This window comes from Bos taurus, chromosome 16, assembly GCF_002263795.3.
Source record: "Bos taurus isolate L1 Dominette 01449 registration number 42190680 breed Hereford chromosome 16, ARS-UCD2.0, whole genome shotgun sequence".
Classification (NCBI taxonomy): Eukaryota; Metazoa; Chordata; class Mammalia; order Artiodactyla; family Bovidae; genus Bos; species Bos taurus.
Window position 1 is genome coordinate 980,284 of NC_037343.1, and position 9,481 is coordinate 989,764.

Genomic DNA, 9,481 nt, shown 5'->3' on the forward strand with positions numbered 1-9,481 from the left:
CCCTCCTTCTTGAACTTTCTTATATTTGCTCTGCTCTCATCCACCACACAGCTTTTGCATATGCCGTCTACTTGCATGTCAGTAACGATGAAGGGCCTGAGATTTTCTACTACTTGCAAGCTAATGAGATAGACAGCCAGTCTTATGGATTCCGGCAGAAGACACAGAACCTTAGGGCAGAGACAAAGGACTTTTCATGTCACAACAAGCAGCATGAACTCCATGTTTGCATCATTTCTTGTGATGAGGCAGCTATTTGAGTTGCTGCCTAAGCATTTTACAGTATGACAACTCTACTCACACCCAGAATCTGGCAATTTAGATAAGAACCTGAGTTTAGGATTCCAGCCACAAGGTCCTGCTTTGCATTTCCCTGGGCACCTTTTAAAATAAAATTTTAAAGTTGAGCCCTCGAAAAGTAAGTGGTGCTCCTCAACCACCTTGTAAGTAAAAGGTGCTTGCTCTCTGTCTCCTGCCGGCTTGTGACCTAGGACAGAGCACTGCTCCTTGCACTGGCCCCAGCTCCTTGCACGCCTCCCTCCTCTGTTTCTGGAGTCTGTAAGTAATCCTGTCACTTCACTTTCTTTGTGTATTGAAACCGTACCTTCAATCAAAACAGCCCCAGGGTTTTCATTTCCCCAAAGTCGTAGCTGATAGTGAAGGAGCCTCCTGCCCACCCTGTGTGCATGGCTCATGCCTCCTCGGTCTGCAGGTCATAATCTGCATATTCTCAACTTAACACACTTACGCATCCTTCAGACTGCAGCTCAGCAAGCACCTTCAGAAAAGGCAGATTCCCCTGTGAGGGAAGATCCCTACTGGGGCTGTCAGAGTACTTTGTACCTCTCCTCCTAGCGCATGACTCTGTTATAATCTTACATCTTGTGTGTGAGTGCGGATGTCATTGATGTCTGCCTCCCTCACTAGTCTATAAACTCAGTAAAGGCAAAGATGGGGTCCTGTTCTACTCACGTTTGTGTTCATCCCTAGTGCCTGCCACATAGTAGATGCTTAGGGAAGTATTTATTAAGTGACTGAATAAATTAAAAAATGATCTCAGGATGGTACAAAACTTCAAACTCTTCTGCTTTGAGTTTGGAACCGAAGGTGCTAGAAATTTCATCTTTTCAATAGTTATGTCACCTTGTGAATAACCAACTCGGGAGGTACAATGAAAACCCAAAGAAAGCACCCTGACAATTTTTCCCTGATCCAGTCATTCTAATCGTCTGCTCTTATCCTTCATTTACTCGTGCAACCAATGCTAATTGAGCACTTACAGTTGCCCTGTACTGTGGGAGGCGGTGGAGGCAGAAAACAGTGAAATCAGAGAGTCAGCGCCTGTCCTCATGAAGCACGTGGTCTGCAAAGAAGATGGACATTAAACAGCGGCTCATATAAATCAGTTATTTATTACAACTGTGAAAAGTTCAACAAAGTACTTCTGAGGGTTAGGAGAGTTTACAAATGCTGTGGGTGGTCAGGGAAGTCTTCCTTGGGAAATGATGTTTCAGTTGGAAGGGGAAGAACAGGTGCTAACCTGGCAAAAACATATGAGGCAGGAGAAACAGAAAAAGCCCGTGATGGGAAGAGGCTGCCATGTTCCAGGATCTGCATGGATTTAAGAGGTTGAAGCACGAAGTAGGGTAAGGGAGGCACCTTGGTGGCCCAGACAGTAAAAAATCTGCCTGCAATGCAGAACTGGGTTTGATCCCTGGGACAGAAAGACCCCATGGAGAAGGGAGTGGCTAACATAACAACTCCAGTATTTTTGCTCAGAGAATTCCAGGGACAGAGAAGCCTGGCAGGCTACAGTCCATGGGGTCACAAAGGGTAGGACACTACTGAACGCCTTTTGCTTTCTTTCTTTCACTTTGAAGAGCAAAGTAGGGCAAGGGAGGCACAGATAAGGCTGGATCAGGAGGCTGTGGGCAGACAGAACCATGTCAGAGGACAACTTTCTGGATCCCAGGGATAGCCTCTCAGGCATAACTGTTTTGAGGATCCTTTCCTTTTGCATGGAGCGTCAGAACAAATGAAGGTGATGTTAACATCCTACCAAGTATTTGAGGGGAAGTTCTTTATTCACAGGCAGGTCTCTTCCTCAAATTCATTTCCAAATCCTCGGCTCCAGCATGGTATTAGTGCCAGCACATAGTAAATGCTATCAAAGACTCAGACACAGAAACATCTGGACAAGTAAACAATTGCAAAAGTAACTTAAGAAAGAAAGCTTTGTTGAATACAAATTGCAACAAGTATTTAAAAAGTGAAAAAATATGACTAAGGCTACTATGTTCATAGTAGAAATCAGCAGCTTTCTTAAGTGTCCATCATATTCAGTTTATCTTCACTTGTTAGCATGGTAAAAATCAAGGAGAAAATAGCTTTTGTCCAAAGTCCATATTTATGAGAAATAGTCAGAATTTACTATTTTGGAGTCTGAAACCAGTCAGGATAGCCTGTTGTTTTTGATTTATATCCATATAATGAACTTCTGTCTGGAGGCTTGTGAAACTCCTAGGCTGGGAATTACTTTTATGTGTCAGAGAAATTTTACCATCCTTATTAGTATTTTTTTCTCTTAAATTCCCATATTTGTTAATATGTCTGCCAGTAAATGAAATTTTTGAATTTCACAAACCATAAAGCTGTCCCAGAAAACTTTTCCTGAGAAGACTTCATGTCATCCTTACATGTAAAATATAATCTTTGTTCCTTTAAAAAGGGGCTTATCATACCTAATTAAGTGGAATTTTTGGCATAGTCAATATTCAATTATATTCTGGTAGGAAAAATGGATAGATTCTTACTGAGCCTATATAAATAATCTACATGATCTGTAAAGGTAAATAAGCTATATCAGTTTGGTTACATTGCCTCAAACTTATAAAATACGGAAATTGGCCATGAAAAGTATAGGAAATCAGTAAAGGCACTTTCCATACTATTTAACCTGTGTTATCATTGTTCTGTAGACAAGCCCCATCAATACAGATCATTATAATTTACAACATTGTTCTTTTTAAATTGTGCTAATGATATATCAGCTTATAATCCATTTTAAGATAAGTCAGGTATTATTTTTTTTCCTTTTGAAATCTGAAAGTTCAATTGGGACAAAATGACATTCAAAATGTGATTCGGTAGGCTCTAAAGTATAAAAATAAACACTAGATTTAAAATAAAACTGAAGACAAAGAATTTAAAATATAGGCTATCTGTAATATTTTTTGCATTGATTATATGTTGGAATGTTAATATTATGGATTACATAGGGTTAAATAAAGTATATTATTTAAAAGTTAAGTATATTCTAAGTTGAGGGTAATAAATAGATTAAAAAGAAGGGTTTTACCCTTATGCCAATTAATATAAATGTTAATAATATGAGATCAGTCCATTTAGTCTATTTAACTGTAGGTAATTCATTTTAATTTTATTGATCTGGGGTTAGGTAGTCTATTTCTGGAGAAGGAAGTGGCAACCCACTCCTGTTTTCTTGCCTGGAGAATCCCATGGACCCCTGATGGGCTACAGTCCATAGGATTGCAAAGAGTTGGTTGCTGCTGAGTGACTTAGCCACAGCAGCAGTCTATTTCTACAAAGTTTTATACTTTTAGGTGAGTTGCATACCTTGTATGTAACCACTGAATTCTGCTGTTGTGGGAAGTGAGCCATAGATAACAGTGACTCAACGAGCATGTTGTTGTTCAGTCACTAAGTCCTATCTGACTCTTTTGCAACCCCATGGAGTGTAGCCTGCCAAGCTGCTCTGTCCATGGGATTTTTCCAGGTAAGAATAATGATGTTGGTTGCCATCTCCTTCTCCAAGGGATCTTCTCTACCCATGGATGGAACCTGCATCTCTTGTAACTCCTGCATGGTAGGGGGATTTTTTTTTAACAGTGACCTACCAGGAAAACCCCTCAATGAGTGTGACTATGTTCCAAAAAAGCGTTATTTACAAAAACAAACAGCTAGTTGGATTTCTCCTGAGGGCCATAATTTGCTGACCCTTATTCAAATCTAGACCAAAGTCACTCTAGAAAGTCTGACTTGGTGACTTGGCTCAGCCTGATAGGCCTATGGTAAGGATGTCCATTTATTTAGGGAGATCAATGCAAAGAAATAGAGGAAAACAACAGAATGGGAAAGACTGGAGATCTCTTCAAGAAAATTAGAGATACCAAGGGAACATTTCATGCAAAGATGGGCTCGAAAAAGGACAGAAATGGTATGGACCTAACAGAAGCAGAAGATATTAACAAGAGGTGGCAAGAATACACAGAAGAACTGTACAAAAAAGATCTTCATGACCCAGATAATCACGATAGCGTGATCACTGATCTAGAGCCAGACATCCTGGAATGTGAAGTCAAGTGGGCCTTAGAAAGCATCACTACAAACAAAGCTAGTGGAGGTGATGGAATTCCAGTTGAGCTATTTCAAATCCCGAAAGATGATGCTGTGAAAGTGCTGCACTCAATATGCCAGCAAATTTGGAAAACCCAGCATTGGCCACAGGACTGGAAAAGGTCAGTTTTCATTCCAATCCCAAAGAAAGGCAATGCCAAAGAATGCTCAAACGACCGTACAATTGCACTCATCTCACAGGCTAGTAAAGTAATGCTTAAAATTCTCCAAGCCAGGCCTCAGCAATACGTGAACCGTAAACTTCCGGATGTTCAAGCTGGTTTTAGAAAAGGCAGAGGAACCAGAGATCAAATTGCCAACATCTGCTGGATCATGGAAAAAGCAAGAGAATTCCAGAAAAACATCTATTTCTGCTTTATTGACTATGCCAAAGCCTTTGACTGTGTGGATCACAATAAACTGTGGAAAATTCTGAAAGAGATGGGAATACCAGACCACCTGACCTGCCTCTTGAGAAACCTATACATAGGTCAGGAAGCAACAGTTAGAACTGGACATGGAACAACAGACTGGTTCCAAATAAGAAAAGGAGTACGTCCTTTTCCTATTTGGTGTGTATAAAAAGGTGTGTATTGTCACCCTACTTATTTAACTTATATGCAGAGTACATCGTGAGAAACGCTGGGCTGGAAGAAGCACAAGCTGGAATCAAGATTGCCCGGAAAAATATCAATAACCTCAGATATGCAGATGACACCACCCTTATGGCAGAAAGTGAAGAGGAACTAAAAAGCCTCTTGATGAAAGTGAAAGAGGAGAGTGAAAAAGTTGGCTTAAAGCTCAACATTCAGAAAACGAAGATCATGGCATCTGGTCCCATCATTTCATAGAAGTGACACTGTTTCAGTGTCAGACTTTATTTTTCTGGGCTCCAAAATCACTGCAGATGGTGATTGCAGCTATGAAATTAAAAATGCTTACTCCTTGGAAGGAGAGTTATGACCAACCTAGACAGCATATTGAAAAGCAGAGACATTACTTTGCCAACAAAGGTCCGTTTAGTCAAGGCTATGGCTTTTCCAGTGGTCATGTATGGATGTGAGAGTTGGACTGTGAAGAAAGCTGAGCACCAAAGAATTGATGCTTTTGAACTGTGGTGTTGGAGAAGACTCTTGAGAGTCCCTTGGACTGCAAGGAGATCCAACCAGTCTGTTCTAAAGGAGATCAGCCCTGGTGTTCTTTGGAAGGACTGATGCTAAAGCTGAAACTCCAGTACTTTGGCCACCTCATGCGAAGAGTTGACTCATTGGAAAAGACGCTGATGCTGGGAGGGATTGGGGGCAGGAGGGGAAGGGGACAACAGAGGATGAGATGGCTGGATGGCATCACTGACTCAATGGACGTGAGTTTGAGTGAACTCTGGGAGTTGGTGATGGACAGGGAGGCCTGGCGTGCCGCGATTCATGGGGTCACAAAGAGTCGGACACGACTGAATGACTGAACTGAACTGAACTGAACTGTACCTGTGAGTGTATGTCCTATGGGGTTCAAGTCAAGAGTACCAACCAGATTCAGGGTTTTGTTTTGTTTTATTGACGTTCCTTTGTTAGTTATTTCTTTCAGAAGACTGAATTTCTGATTTTTCAGCTTATAGCAGGGGCCTTTAGTAGACACAAGGAAAACTAATTTGTAATTATGATTAATAGACTATCATCTGCAATAATAAGATTACATGGTTCTGGTTAATCAAAAGATGGGGTAGGATTGTAGAGCCTTTTTCATCCAAGTACAATATTCAATCCATTTGTGTGAGAGAGTGAATGCAGAGCTACATGGATCTCTTATACCATAGCCAGGAGATGGTTCCTTTAAGGGCTTTCAACACTAAAACAGGCAACTAGAAACATCTATCAGAGATCAGTCACTCAGTCATGTCCAACTCTTTGCGACCCCATGAACTGCAGCACGCCAGGCCTCCCTGTCCATCACCAACTCCCGGAGTTCACTCAGATTCACGTCCATCGAGTCAGTGATGCCATCCAGCCATCTCATCCTCTGTCGTCCCCTTCTCCTCCTGCCCCCAATACCTCCCAGCATCAGATAGATCCTCCATTCTTAGAATCTTAAGCCAGGCACTTTGGACTAAGATAACAAAATCTCTTTTGGAGCCTGGGAAATAGATGAAGTTTGAAAAGAATAGCTTATACACTAAGACATTGCAGTAAACAGAATATGGGTTCCCCAAAGATACCCACGTCCTGATTCTTGAACCTGGGAATACAGCACCTTACACACAAAAAGAGCTTTGAAGATGTGTCTAAATCAAGAATTGTGCAATGGGGAGATTACTCTGGATTATCTGGGTGGGCCTGATGTAATCATAATAATCCTTCAAACACAGAAAAGGGGATGTGATGATGGAAGCAGAGGTTGGAGTGATCAGCTCTGAAGATGGAGGAAGGGGCCACAGACCCAGGAATGCCGTGGCTTGTTGACAGTAAAAAGGCAAGAAAATGGATTCTACCCCAAAGCCTCTAGAAGGAGTACAGTCCTGCTGATGCCTTGATTCTAGCACCACAGAATTTACCTCTAGAACTGTAAGAGAATAAATATGCTACTAAAGTTTGTGGTAATTTGTTACAGAAGCAGTAGGAAACTAACACAGAGGTTGTTTTCTCCAACTAGCAACAAGGAAATAGAATAGGTGAATTCCCAGGTCATTCCTCCGCTGTGACAAAGCCTGCCCTAGAGCCCAGACTTCAGTTTTGTTCCAACAGGCACAGCATAAAGCAGACCTGAGCTCAGGGACTATGAGGCCATGCCTGAAAGTGAGGGTTCTCCTGCAAAGCCTTGGGAGGTAAAACCTGCGCAGTGTGAAATGAATGCCCCTGGAATGTTGAAGGGGCCATTGCAGCTCCCTTAATAAAAGCAAACTTCAAGCAGGACTGCCTGAGTTGGCGCTGGAGGAATTCCAGAAGGGCAACTGGACTACGTGATCCCACCTTGAGAGGCTATCAGCAAAGTGGCCTTGGGACACTGGTTGTCCCTCAATGAATACTCTAGCCCAGGAGGTGGCACGCCTTCCCTCTGCAGAGTTGGGTCTGAGCCACTGGATTCAACTAAGACGTTAGGGGCGGCTCCGGGGTGTCAAAGGGAAGTGAGCACTAAGCGATGGATTCCACAGGAAGCAGACCTTCCAGCTATGGTCTCCTGCTGATGCTGTAGGAAGGGTGCCATCTCACAACCACTTTTCAGGGATGCACCCCTGTTCCTGAGCTGGGGTTAAGAGAACCATGCCCAAAAGACTGGAGATCCTTTATTGTCTGCCTAAGACCAGTCTTAGGAGCTCTGATTTCCAATAAAGATTTGCCCTTTCCCCACTAAAGTGCAAACCTGAGTCCCTAGAAGAAAAAGTCCCCACACTTTCTTCCTCTCCTCAGGGAGACCGAACTCCTGACCTATAGACGTGACCTGGCTCACAACCCAGCCTGCAGGAATGTAACAGTCATCCAATGCCATATCATGTGTAGACTGGTCAAAGCACTAAAGTGTTCACTAGAGCCTAGGATTCTGTCATACCATTTATCCATTCTGAGGGAAATGGGGGCACTTTTATGGGTTCCAAATACTTGACACTTATTATGCCAGTCACGGCTTTGGCAGTTCCTGGGATGGAGGTATTGTTCTTATCCTTATTTCGCAAATGAGCAAACTGAGACATGAAGAGGATAAGTAATTTCCCCAAAGTCATGCAGATTTTAATGTGGCAGAACAAGGGTTTGGACCAGACTGTGGCCTTTCAACTACTGAGAGTGGGGGTGGTTTAAGAAAGCCTGCTGTCTTGGGAGAAGAGCAGGAAAAGGTTAGAATGACCGCATGGTAAGAAGGCTCATGGTACATAGTCAAACACTAGAACAGATCGGTGGAAATCAGGGCTGTCCTAGATAACTGGTGGGGTCTTGCCAAGAGAGGCAGTCAGGAGCTAACTATAGAGCACGACCACGTCTCCGGGAACTGCATCGGGCTCTGGACTCAGCCACTTCTCCCTGTTGGTGATTTTCCATTCTCCCCACTGTTTCCCTGCAGTGACTAGCTTTTAAACCTGAAACTGAAGGTGACGGCCAGGAAGCAGATAGCAAAGGAGTCTTTGTCCAATTTTGCAGCTAATTTTGGAGGAGAAAGAAATCCTACAATATGGTGCTTGTGTGGGCAGGTTTGAGAAACTGTAAAAATGTGGGGGAGAGTGCTGAATCCCTGGTGGTATGGAAGGAGGAAGAAAAGAACTCACAGGATATGGGACCCAGGGCTGCACCTACCATCCTTTCAGGAAGTAATTGCTGAGCCCTATTAGGTGCCAAGTCCTGGGCTAAGCAGTGTGGGTAGGAGTGATGAGTGCATGGAGGGACTTACTTTACCCTGCATGGCCAGGGAGGTCTCTCTGGAGAGGTGAGCTTAAGCTTAAATCTGAGGGATAGGAAGTTAGCCATGCCAAGAAATGGGAAAGTGAGCTAGGTAGATAATACCATATGTGAAGTCCCAGGAGTGAGAAACAGCTTTGATATTTTATTTTTTAAGTAAGAGAAAGAGACAGTCACTGTGGCTATGGCAGACTGAGCCAAGGGGCACAGAGGCAGGAAGCCCAGTGGAGAGAGAGAGGAAGCTCTGGGTCAGGGGGACCTTGTAACCCATGGGGGGAGTTTACTCTATGTGCAATCAGATGACACTGAATGTTTAAGCAAAGAGGTATGTGGTAGGATTTGTGTTTTTAAAAGCCACTCTTGTTGCTCTGTAAAGAATAGATATAGAGTGGAAAGAAGTAAGAACATAAATAGCTATTAAAGAGTCGAAGCAAGAGACATCAAGGCCTGCACCAGGCTGGTAGAGATGGAAATGGAGGTAAGTGGGCAAATTCTAGACATTTATTGGAGGAGAATTAACAAACTTACTGATGAGTTGGATGTAAATGGATGATGGAAAAGAAGGAATCAGGAACCACCTTGGACTTCTAGCAACTTGGAGAGGATTGTGGTAATTTTCTAAAGTGAGGAATATTTGGGGTGAGGATAGGTTTTAGAGTAAAGAGTTCTGTTTCAGACATGGTAAA